Source organism: Sinohyriopsis cumingii, chromosome 5 (genome assembly GCF_028554795.1).
Source record: "Sinohyriopsis cumingii isolate HCF-2022 chromosome 5, ASM2855479v2, whole genome shotgun sequence".
Lineage (NCBI taxonomy): Eukaryota > Metazoa > Mollusca > Bivalvia > Unionida > Unionidae > Sinohyriopsis > Sinohyriopsis cumingii.
The window spans coordinates 69,538,848-69,551,582 of record NC_142965.1 but is presented as its reverse complement, the minus strand read 5'-3'; positions in this window follow the sequence as shown (position 1 = coordinate 69,551,582).

Genomic DNA, 12,735 nt, shown 5'->3' with positions numbered 1-12,735 from the left:
GCTCTCTCACTCCGTCACTCCTTCAGCCCTTCACTCCTTTTCAGCAGAAAATATAATATCTAAATCCGTGTAATATCAGTGACACAGCCATGTATAACATGCAATGACGTACGTGACGCACGTGCTTAAGTGGAGTTGATCATTTTGTAAAAATCATATAATATGGACTTCCGTATAAATATATCATAATAATCACATTCGTATGTGAACCTGCGTCTGACGAGAATCTTACAGAACTTGAAGTAGCATTCTCTAGTCCCTTAATTCATGCAACATTAATGTGAATACAATCCTTCTGTTCAGTTATATACTGGTGAACTTGAAAACAGACTATAATAAAGTCTAACATTGCATTACACATTTTAGAACAATAACAAATACACAATATATATCAGAATAAAACAATTTTATTCTACAATACAGATATGAAGATACAATTCACATACCTCTACAGCCGAAGATATTGCGCCGTAAAGTGGACCGTTTACTGGCCTGACTTTCTGAAATGTGATAAATCGGTTTTACCATCGTAAGCACCTAGCTAGTGTAGCATGGAATCAAGCTCACTACATTGAAATAATGTGTGATAAAGATAAACCACCCTCAGGTAACGCTGCATACAGAAACGAAACCCGAGTACATTCTAGTCCAGATATTCATGAATATACACAGTTCCGTGACAGAGTTATATTTCGGCTGGTAGTGATAGTGACCAAGTTCAGTGACTTGCCATGCCTAATTGTGACTCATAATGTCACTGGAGATGGCAGAGGATTACAAATAATATTTGCATGATGTCGATTCTTTCAAACTTTTTCTTTGTTTTTTTATATCATGTTTGGAACTGTGCTTAGCTGCATTTTACAGTGTCCTCAGAATGACAATTTGTGCTTTGGAATAATAACGCACATGCAAATTACATCAGAAGTATATGATACATTACAAGCTTAGGCAAAATAGTCAAGGGGAAATAACCCTGCACGTATTAACACAATAATATGTGTTCTCCACTCCCCTTGCGAAATGAAAGGAGATATATTCTCAAAGGTAAACAGTTTCTCCATAATTGAGAAGTTGACTCTGAGAGATACCACGTCATGCATATAAAATTGAAAACTATTTTAGTTTAACATCCGGCACGTAATGGATCAACAAGTTTTATTTAAGTTCATAAAAATAAATTGGAGAACTCAAGTGCAGTCTCTAAAAGATGAATCATGCACTATTAGTAGATGCAAATCTCACTCTAGCATTTACCAGTCTGCATCATTTGTTCGCATTCATTTGAGTACCATGTTTATAATATAAATTCACAGTGTTTATTTCTTGTTTTGGTTGTAATCATGCCTCTTGCTGGCATATGACTAGGGGGAGGGGCTCACATTGAAACTTAAGTAGATGCCTGGTCAATAATACGAGAAGCCGAGACCACGGACCTCACTTACTACCGAGAAAGACCACAACAGGCGAATCCATTTATCAACTGTGCATTAAACTCGAAACCTTACTACAAAATGTGGAGATACCGGTAAACGAAACAAATTATGTATATATGTGCTTTACATAGTATAGTGCGGCACTTTAGGACCAGAGAGATGTTATGTAAAACAGGGTAAAACGTTTCATAGGGCACGGCGAATTTAACATTAGGCAGCCATATTGAAATGCATAGGGACAATAATTTATTGTTTAGAAATTGGTTCATCGGTTTTCACATGATGAGTCTTGCTAACTGGAAATGCAGCAGTGCATCACGTTGTCTTTGTTTGGGAGGAAGCACTGCACTGTTTGGCGTGTTGCAGATTCAGAAATTTGTTATAATATCAGTCGGGAATGACATGGATATAGGTTAAGATTCTGCGTGTGCTAAAGAGATGCATTGCTTGCAATGAAAGCACTCGGTAAACATTTAGTACTTATGTTACAGACAGAAGCAAAATTGTAAAATAATAATTAATAGCCTTTTGTCCGCCTATTGCATTTTGTCGAAATTTAGTTTGATGGATTTAAGTTTCAGACTGTAGTGATACATGTTGTTCAGACAGAATATCAAGTGGCTGCCCAGTTTGTTTTTTCCCCCACTTGAAATGACAGTTGGAGTCCAAAGCTATTGGCGACTTTCTTACTTGTTTCATTGTGTTGACGAATGTTATGTCGAATCGAGAGAGAGAGAGAGAGAGAGAAAGTTATACAATTATAAAATGCTAGAATCAATATATTATTCATACTTTTAAAAAAAATTGAATTGAACTGTCACCAGTTGTGCTTTGCTAACAAAAAATATCCAGTGTCAACCAAAGTTTTTGTTCATCCATTTCGTACAAAACCACTATATGCCGAGTAGCAATATTGTTTCTGAACTGACATACATCATACCCAAATCGCAGAGTGAACATTTTTCGCGACTCCTTCTAGCACCAGCATGAAGGAAAATGAGGCATATATAATTTTAAAGTTATTATCTATTGGGCAGCATCTTCATTAATTGTTTTTGAAGGTATGAATCAGATACCCTCAGAAACAGTTTATAATTATCGGTTGCTGCATATGAATGGGAAAATCTGAACGAGTTTTTTTTCTTCTGTGCATTACTGCACGAAGTAAAGAGTACAGTATTACTCAGAAAAAGCGAGTTCATATTTTCCCATACAAATGTAGTAACCTTATTATTATATTCTCATTTTGCATTTTTACCTGAAGGTGAAAACCGTATAGAACGCACTGCAAGAAATAATGTAATATAATTCATGTTGGATTCCATAAATACAAAGTTGTAGGTTCAGCATTACACAATAACATTATTAATGCTTACACAGCACCGCCCAGTGGCCTTTGAACTTGGTTGTGTATCAGGAGCTCAGTCATTCGTTAAAAATATATTCTCTGGAATTGAAGAATTTTGTTTCTTTATGTCGACCCAACTAAATTTTGCTTTATTAGTTGTGATGGACTGGATGTATTAGCTGGGTCAATTTCGTACGATGTGAATGGAGGGAGTGGCCTTGGTGCAGCTCTATATGCGCATCTGTTCTGTCATTGATTGTTTGCAATCATATGGTGGGAAAATATATAAATGTTCTTTCAATTGAAAATCCTCAGAAAGACTCAGGATTAAATATTGCTTACTAGGGAATATCATATTCATTTAGCTTTTGAGTGCAGTAATAAATATGTGATTTCTGTTGGAAATGCAGCCAAAAATACAGTGCAATTTTGCGGTGTGGATCAAGTCGTGAAATCCATGTAATTCTGATGTGCATAAATAACGAGGAAAGTACATTTTGAGGAAATTCAAGATGCAGAAAGGTAAGTATATGAATTGCCGTTCTTATTACCAGGTAAAAATGACAGACATATTTATTCCCTGACACTTGTATTCTCTTTGTTGGAAGGGTTCCAACTATTTAGATATGCTCTACGACTTCTATCACTACTATAAGTCAAAACATTTGGAGAACAAAAATAAAACGGGAAAAGGTGCAAAGCAGCTGCATTGTGAACGCCCATTTCGCCAGCGGATGTAGTGCTTCTGGGCTTATTGTCATCTGGGCTTATTGTATCTGATGCTATTGATTTTTCTGCCAAAACCCGTTAGTTTCAGTTGCAGATTTTTTCTTCGAATGTAGTGTTTGGACTGACTTGTAAAATTGAACGCCTCTGAGGGAGATGGGATGACCCATGGCCTTAATATGCCTTCCCATGATATTGTTATAGACGCTTGAGAACACAGTTCATAGTCTGACCCATTCAATTTGGGAGTAGTTATGAACATTTCTCCTAAATAACCGTTTAAATGATCAGAATGATATTTTCAATACTGAGTGTCTCCCGTTTGTTGCGGACATTGCTGATATCATGTTCGGTCCTTTGCTTGGTTGCAAATTTCTTTTGTGACTGAATCAACTCATCCACATCGTCAACCTAATCATTGCTACTTTCAACTGGACCAAACAGCTTGTTTAGTTCGTTCAAAGACAATCTCATGGATCAAAAGCCTAGGCGTCTGCTACATGAACGTATATTGTTTATCTACAATCAAAATTAGTTCGTGACTGATTGTTTGCGATCTAAAGAAGTTCCTAACCGATTGCGTACAGTTAAAAGTAGTTCCTATTTTCAGACACACGTGAAGCAGTTCAGTATGGAACAATATTGCACGAATCTTACAATGTAAAGTTTACTGAGAAAGAAAAAAAAGAGCATATACTAATCTATTTATATCTCCCTGTGAACATTTGGATTTGACATAAAATTACTAAACAGGCAGAAGTAATTCAGAAACCACTTTAAGCAGAGAAAACACCTTTGCAGCTTTATAAATTGATGCTTGGAGTCTGTTGTCAGTAATCAGCAGGACACAAGTTGTCATCAAAATATTTATTGATACCATTCTAGCATCAGACTACAACTTTCAGCTGTAATTTAGAAACGAAAGCCTTCAGATTAATAACGCGAATCGCTGTACCAATTTTAATCAGAGGTACAAACAAACGTTTCCAATATATATTATAATGCTAAAAGTAAACAAATTCGAATACTAAAACAAACACTTTAATGGGGATCTCTTACCCATCTTCATCAAGGAGTCACTAACCATTTTTACTGTATCAGTTACGTAACCTGAGATTTTTGGTACAGACTGGTAGATGTCGCCAAAATGGGATAAAAGCTGAAAATATATTTTAAAAACAAATTTTGTCTGAAATGTGCAGTAAATCTGTGATCATTTACAAACTGATGAGTACTTTCTCTTATCATTTTGACTCCCCCTACCGTAGCAATTTTATACATTCGTTTACTTCGCTTGATTGGTATTTATGTTAAGAACTCATAAACAGTCGCTAAATGTATGGATGTATCGGGTATGGAAACACCCGGCCACTTGGCGATTACTCGAAAAGTTACTTCCCTTACGATAAACTTAATAAAAAGAGAGATGTTGAAATACAAGGGAAATGAAATATAGTTCAGTGTGTTTAGATCAAGTGAACCCATTAATCAATATAAATATAATATCAAAAAACAATTACAATGCACAGAAAATTTGGAATAAAAATATAAAAGGACAGACTAAATTAAAACTCCACGTGAGTAATATCCGATTAAATATGACTTCCTGACTTTGAAAGGTCCTTCCTTTTTCTTACTCAGATCACTTTTATTATTTTTCAACTTTGCAAAATACGTTCCCGTGACAACCAAATCGATTCGATGAATACATGATGTTTTATTTCATGCTTAATGTCAGGTGCTATCTGAATCCCATCTCCCTTGATTATGGGTCTCAAACCTTTCAAATGTTTTTTTTTTCTTTTCACAATTGCTTCTAGTCATTGCCTCCTCCAACGAACTGGCAAAGTCGGACCATTTCAACATTTCGAAACTAATCAGTATTGTATGGCATTAGGATAGCGATGGTTAAAACATATATATATATATCAGATGATACAATTGTTCCCTGCGTTTTACTTGACTCTTTCAACATTCTTCTTAAATGTGTTTTAGTAACTCTGAAGGTAAATTACTAATCTATTCTTCTTAAGGTATCCACGAGAGTAATTATCTTGACCCACCAAGGGAAGAACACTAGATTATCTGACATGTTCAACGAAAGCTGAACATTTACATTTTCATTCGTGGATGTTCACATCACAACTGAAATGGTGTGCTTGGTGTCTCATTTCAAGTAGACGGAACTTGTTCAGGCTAAAGATTTTGTAACCGACATTGAATCCGAATCTCCAGGACAGTTTCTGAACAAATATATCCAACTTTCAAAAATATTAACAGCAGCCATTCAAAGTCACAGTACATGTATATCCTTCTTTACTTTGTATATTTCTAAGAGCTAGTGGTATCCAGGGTGGTCTAGTGGTATCCAGGGTGGTCTAGTGGTATCCAGGGTGGTTTGTGAGTGCAAGAATGAGGTCCATTTATAGGTACACGAACGACGTCACTTTCGCCAACAGGAGTGATTCATACGTTCCAATCACTATTAACATTTTAAGGGACAGAGAAGATTCTCAGAGTCTTTTATTATCAGGTACATTGACTTGTTCTGAGAAGTCTTCTTCTAATGAGAGTGTTATTTTTCAGGGAGTAGAGTGTGGCTTTGTTACTCTTTGTCACGGAATTAAACTCTTTTATTTATTGAATACATGTACTCGGGTTTCGTTATTTTGTGTACAATGATACCCGAGGGTGATTTATGTATGTTGTGTCGTATTTCGATATAGTGAGTTCGGTTCATCCCATGCCGCACGTGTGAAGTGCTCTCGATGGGACGAACTGAATGCCTACAATGCACAGACTATGTCTGTGTATAACTACCTCACCGTACGTAAATTTCTTTACAATACGGATAAGTCTTGTCAGCCAGCAGTCTGCTTCAAGGACGTGATTCAGTTTTGCTCATACAGTAGAAAATGCCATCCAAGCAGGCTGCAGGGAGCAAGTTTTGAAGATTTGAAGATCGCAAGATTACTATACACCCAAGGAGAGGCATTTCTCTTCTCTACTTGCAATCATGCAAAGAACAATTAGTATTTCACACCTGACGAAACATACAAATTTGATCAACCATAATTTAGCCCAATTTTTCTATTATAAAAGCTCTTATAAGAGCTATAAACCTGAGTAGAAAAAATGGCAACCAACGCTTCGTCCAACATTAACAGTGAAGCCTTTTTAAAACAATAATTCAAAAGTGGAGAGGAAGAAATAAAGCAGGGACGTTTGTTCAAGACCTAGCGTGACCAATGGTCACAGGCCATAGACTTTTCAGAAATCCCCACACAAGACAGATCCAGAACGATGGAAATAATAGCAGCACTGGCTGATAGGGGCATTAATCCTCATAATATGGATAATGTCTCCAACCTAGGGAGAGGGATATTCATTATATACCACAAAAAATGTTTTTACTCCCACAGGGCAATATTGTCATTAGTGAGAGGGCGGTCAAGGTAACACCTCCAGCCCCACAATCACCAAATTAATTCAGAAAAAATTTACGGACACGTGTGTCCAGGTTCCCCATGGAAATACCTTTAAACATGTTCCAACAAGGTTTTAAAAGGTGCACAGGCTTCAAAGTGCATAACGCAAGATATGACACCTATAAAACGATGCCAGGACTTTGCACAGGAAAAATAATTGTCAAAATAGACTTACAAGAGGTACCCAAATTCCCAGAATGTTGCAAAAATTTGGTCTTCCAATACAAACGTGGCTCTACAACTTCCACATGATACGTCCATGTGGCGGTTGTGGGAAAGTAGGCCACAATAGATGGAGTTGCGCTAATAAAAACAAAAAGCAGCAAGACCTTGAAAAATTAGAATTAGATCTTGATCTAGATCTAAATGAAGAAACACAAGACAAAGTAAATACATCTTATGCACAAGCTACAGCTAGCACAAGCCACTAATAATCTCCCACAACACTCCAAAAAGACATAGAACCAGAACAACAACAGAAAACAACAAACACACAAGGAGACAAAGAGCCGGAAAAACAAGCAATCACCATACCACAAGAACAAATACCTACAAGTAGTGACATGGAGACTGACACAAGCACACAAACACCACCCAAATTGACAAAGAAAAAGAAGAACAAAAAAAAAAAAAGCCAACTCTCCTAAACAAAATGCAAACAAAAAAAGAATTACCACAGAATAAGACATCAACACCAATCATGACAAAACAAACAACAGAAACACCACACACACCAAGAACAAAGAAAATAATGACCATGCTGAAAGAGATGACACCAAATACAATAATAATCACACCGATTCAAGAACCAAACAAGGACATATACAAGAAATTACAAGCATCAACAAAAACAACAGCAACATTAACATCACAATCGAATGATCACAACTACACATCCAAAAATTACAAAACACCACCTACAAGTCCCAATAAACCAAAAATACCGGAAGGACCCAGGAAATTGATCCCAAACACAAACACAAAATACACAAAACAAAATGCACAGAATACAACCCAAAACAACAACAACAGCAATAGAAACAGTAACAACAACAAAAGCAACACCACAAATTAGGATTGAAGCCAATGCATTACTTAAAGTATAACCCCCCCCCAAAAAAAAAAAAAAACGAAAGGAAATGGAAAACAAACAAACAATTTTTTGAATTATGGGAAAGGAAAGCTTGAAAATACTCTCATGTAATGCAAGGAAGTATGATATTATATGTTTACAGGAAATACACTATATTAAATCCCAAACAGTAAACTACATTGAAAATAAACTTAATGCGATATTCATAATACAAAAAGACTATACCACCCAAAAGCTGGGGTTGGAGTAATAATAAGGAACACAAATCTTCAAACTGACTGGAAAAACTATACCACCCCTGAAATATTTAAAGGAAGAATGCTACATATCTACACAAATAAAATGCACATTATAAATACTTATATACCATATTTTGAAGAATATAACTTGTTATACACAAACATGATAACAGATAAAATACTATATACTAAAATAATTAATTTTATATTACACGCGATGTCCGCGTGATTGGAAATTTCAATCCGTCGCAAATGGGAAGCATTATGCTAGATTAATAGCACCAGCACGTAAAAGATCATCTCATGGGAAAAGCCACACAGTGAGCTATCGTAAGAGAACCCACTGAGAGAGTCGACTTTATTTACAAACTAGTGTTACTTTGGCAGCTGCTTCACGAATTATGTTTGCAGTATGATCTTTGTTTAAACATATATAGTCACAGGGCAATCCAGGATTCAGGCCACAATATGTAGGCACTCTAAGGAGGGGGTCCAAGGATGGCCTTGTTACTAAAACAATAAAAAGCATTATATACAAAAAAAAACACGCTGAAACAATAAAACACTTTTATAACAAGTATGGATACTAAGGTACCATACAACAACTGAAAGATTTATACAACTTTTTGATATTTTAACCTTTTCTCTTTGAATATATTTCCAAATAGACAAAACTTTAATAAGGACGCGTATAATAAATTATCAATCTTCTGTTGCGGCTACCCTCTGTCGTACTGAATAAATAATTCTGGCGAATTTAACAGTAAACTGTGAACATTGGGACCTGATCGCCCCTCAAAACTAACTGCCATATCCTCAGGAACACATATACGTATCAACCACGGCATTCCACTGAGCTGTGCAACTAAACTAAACTGTCAGATCATGTGTAAATGCATCCTTGACAACTACGCAGAGAAATGATCTAATCCAACAACACAAATCCGTATAACCATACATACAATCCGACAGGATGTTTTCCATCACTTTCAAATGAAGCACCATGATGCTTCAAACAATACTAAACACAACATTTTAAGATCACGAAAAGGGTGTTTTCGAGATTTAACCAGTCGCGAAAGCACTAGTTGAGTAGTCGACTTAAATCCTTTAATTGATTGATTGACTGAAGTGATAAAGCACTACAAATACAAAACCATAAGAGAAAAACAACCATTACAAGACAATCTAATTAAACAAAACAATATATGTATACGGGCAACTGGAAATAACATTGATTAATAAATAATCGTTTTAGATTAGAGCAATTTGACTGTTAAATAATAAGATTAAAATCAATAGCAAATAACGCTAATACCAATATATACATATCCTTGAGCAACAAGAACAAAATAATATATAACAAACTTTAATCTAGATGTTTTCCATCACGTCCGCGTGATGAAGAATTTCAATCCTACCTTAATACACAGCGTGCTAAGGCACGTTAAGCACAAACTGAAGAATCATCACAAAAAATACATACGAATTTATGCTAAGGCATAAAAAAAGGTTAAACAAGAAACAAAATACAAACACGCACTCACAAGCAAAAATACAGTGCATTTAGACATTTATTTATTTAAATTTCGGATCTAAAAATTATTTTCCAAAATATATAGGATTAAATAAGAAAGAAACTGGAAAACAATTTGACCTAGATAGTGCCGTCCAAACATAGAAACGGGGACATGAAGCAACACATACACCATCAACAACACACAATGGACAATTAGACTCTGCCAGTCACTACTTTAAACAGAACATTGTGGGGATAAAGAGAAGAAAACTACTTCTGGGACTTAAATAGTCCTTGAAGGGGCTAGTACTCTCCAAAGTTCTAAGTATGGAGGGGTAGAAATCAGGCCCACTGCCAGCCCAGGCAGACGGAAGAGAGTATATCCACCCAAACCTTCCATGTGACAATCAAAACTCAATAATATGACGAACAAAACAAAGAGCAACCCTGCAAAATTATTTTATCATTTTATTATTTTTGGAGACACAAAAACTTATAACACAATAGTGGGTGGACAGGAAACCCATAGCACACAACACTTTTTGGAAACCAGGGGGTCACTTCTAAGTCTTAACCAACTAGATATGTTGGGATGAGGCTAAGAGGTGTCAAGATGCTTCAAAGTCTTGCACATCCTCAGCTGTAGAGGTATTAAGTTTATTAATTTCTAGTCTATAATTTATACTACTGTATTACCACGTTTATTTTTATATGTTTGCTATGTAGCTTTGGTTTACGCAGTATAATGCACGTATTTCTATTCTTGTTTGCGATTTATCAAGGGATTTATATTAGTAATATAAAGCTACATTTTTTTAAAGAACTGTTTAATATAGTAGGATTCTTTTCGAGCAGGGTTATGTTTATTTTTTTAACCTGTCATTTTGTAATTATTGTGCTGATAATGTGATCTATATAACTTACCGTGCATAACGTCATTACGTTTTACTTTATATGCCCGTGTTATGTATTTTTCACGGTACTGGATATATTTTTAGCTGTCTAATGTCCAGTGTCCGGAGTTTCCGGACTGTTTAATGTCCATTGTCCGGGGTGTCCGGAGTGTCTAATGTCCGAGGTGTCCGGAGGGTCTAATGTTCGGAGCGTTCCGATTGTTTCGAAGTGTTCCAAGTGTCCGGAGTCTGTAGCAGCTGTGAAGCATAACTGTAGCAGCCATGGAGCTGAAACCACAGAAGTCTGACGTTTTATCAATAAAGTAAGGCGAAATCTTTGACAATATGAAATCCCCTTATCGGTAATATAAATAAACACAAGGAGTGCAAGCGTGACCACAACCCTTCGCTCGATTCGACTTTTTCTCACGCGTCTTTTATCGCTTCAGAATCGCAAGAAGACTGAAAAAGTACACATATACATTCAAAAGACAGTAACGTACCAACGCATATCTCTTAAATGACTATGTCCTGAATCCAATCTGGTGAATTAACCTTTATTTTCACCACTACGGTCAAATTACCTTTCTAGCAAAATCGGTTAAACGGAAGTAGCACATTCTACCAGTTTCTCCCCTGCGGGCTAATTTTGGGGTTCGTAAAACCCAGTGTATCTTTCGGGACTGTAAAGATAAGTTGTACATGCCCGTTTTTCATCACCATAATTTCGCTACCTGAGTGAATGCATTTTACTACATGAGTAAAATTTTACATCGTTTACTACCCGAGTAAACTATATCCATCGTTTCGTTGTCAAATCGTTGTGAACCATCGTCTTTGTATTTGCTAAATTAATTTATTTGTATTTTTCATCATTAAGTCTGTGCGTTCTTATGTTAATTAAATCCATATGTGGATTATATATACACACACATATTCATAATTAATTGCTCATGCAAGTCATCCATTATTAAACATTGTATTTATATCATCGTCAAAAGTGTTCTGTTGTAAATCCGAAAATCCCACCCGGTTATCTTGTTATACTCTTCCTCTCTATTGTGTAAATTTGTCATCAGACTTAGTCTCAGGACTCGTGACTACCGGGATAGTGTTTTCTTACCCGTTGAAGGAATTAATTTATTACTAGGCAACGACCTAGCTGAAGACAAGGTTGTGGTTAATCCACTTCTAACAGACAAGCCTTGTTTGGATCAAAAAGTTGATCCTATTGAAAAAGAATTCCCTGATTTAGACCTAGCTTGTGCAGTTCATAGAGCTATGGCAAAGAAAGCTCTTGAGAAAGATGTTGATCGTGAAAGCATTACTTTAGCTGACACGTGTATTGGTCAAGCTTTTGATGAGGTCACTTTCACTCCTTGTTTGGATCAATCAAAAGGTATTGATCACAGTGATCCTCCTTTAATTAATCATTTTCTTTATTCTAATGAGGGTGATAAACGACAATAACGTGTCGTCGATCTCCTGTTTGTTTCAAAAGGTCATTAGTGAAACTGAAGCCACAAAAGTACCCGTTATTTCATTAAAAATGGAATTCTTATGAGAAAATCGAGACGTCCCGAGGAACCTGCTGGTGACGAGTGGTCAGTGAGCTATGAAACTGTAGTTCCAAAATCATACAATTAAACGAAATAATACCCCCCCCCCCCCACACACACACACATTATGATTCCTAACAATCAATGACAGAACAGAAAAACAAGTGCAGTTGATTCAGGACCAGTCCCTTCACTGCTTAAATCACATGTACATCATACGGAATAGATTCGGCACATAAATCCAGTCATCATAAGCAAAAGAGCAGACTTGAGTTGGATCGACAGAAAAACAAAATCCATCCATTCCTGACCAACTGGGTAAAGGTTGTTTCAATGCACATTCATTTACAATATGACTCTAAATTACAATTTTATATAGACCATAACGAAAATTATTTTTGAAAGTGATGACGAGCAAACGACAATTTATATAT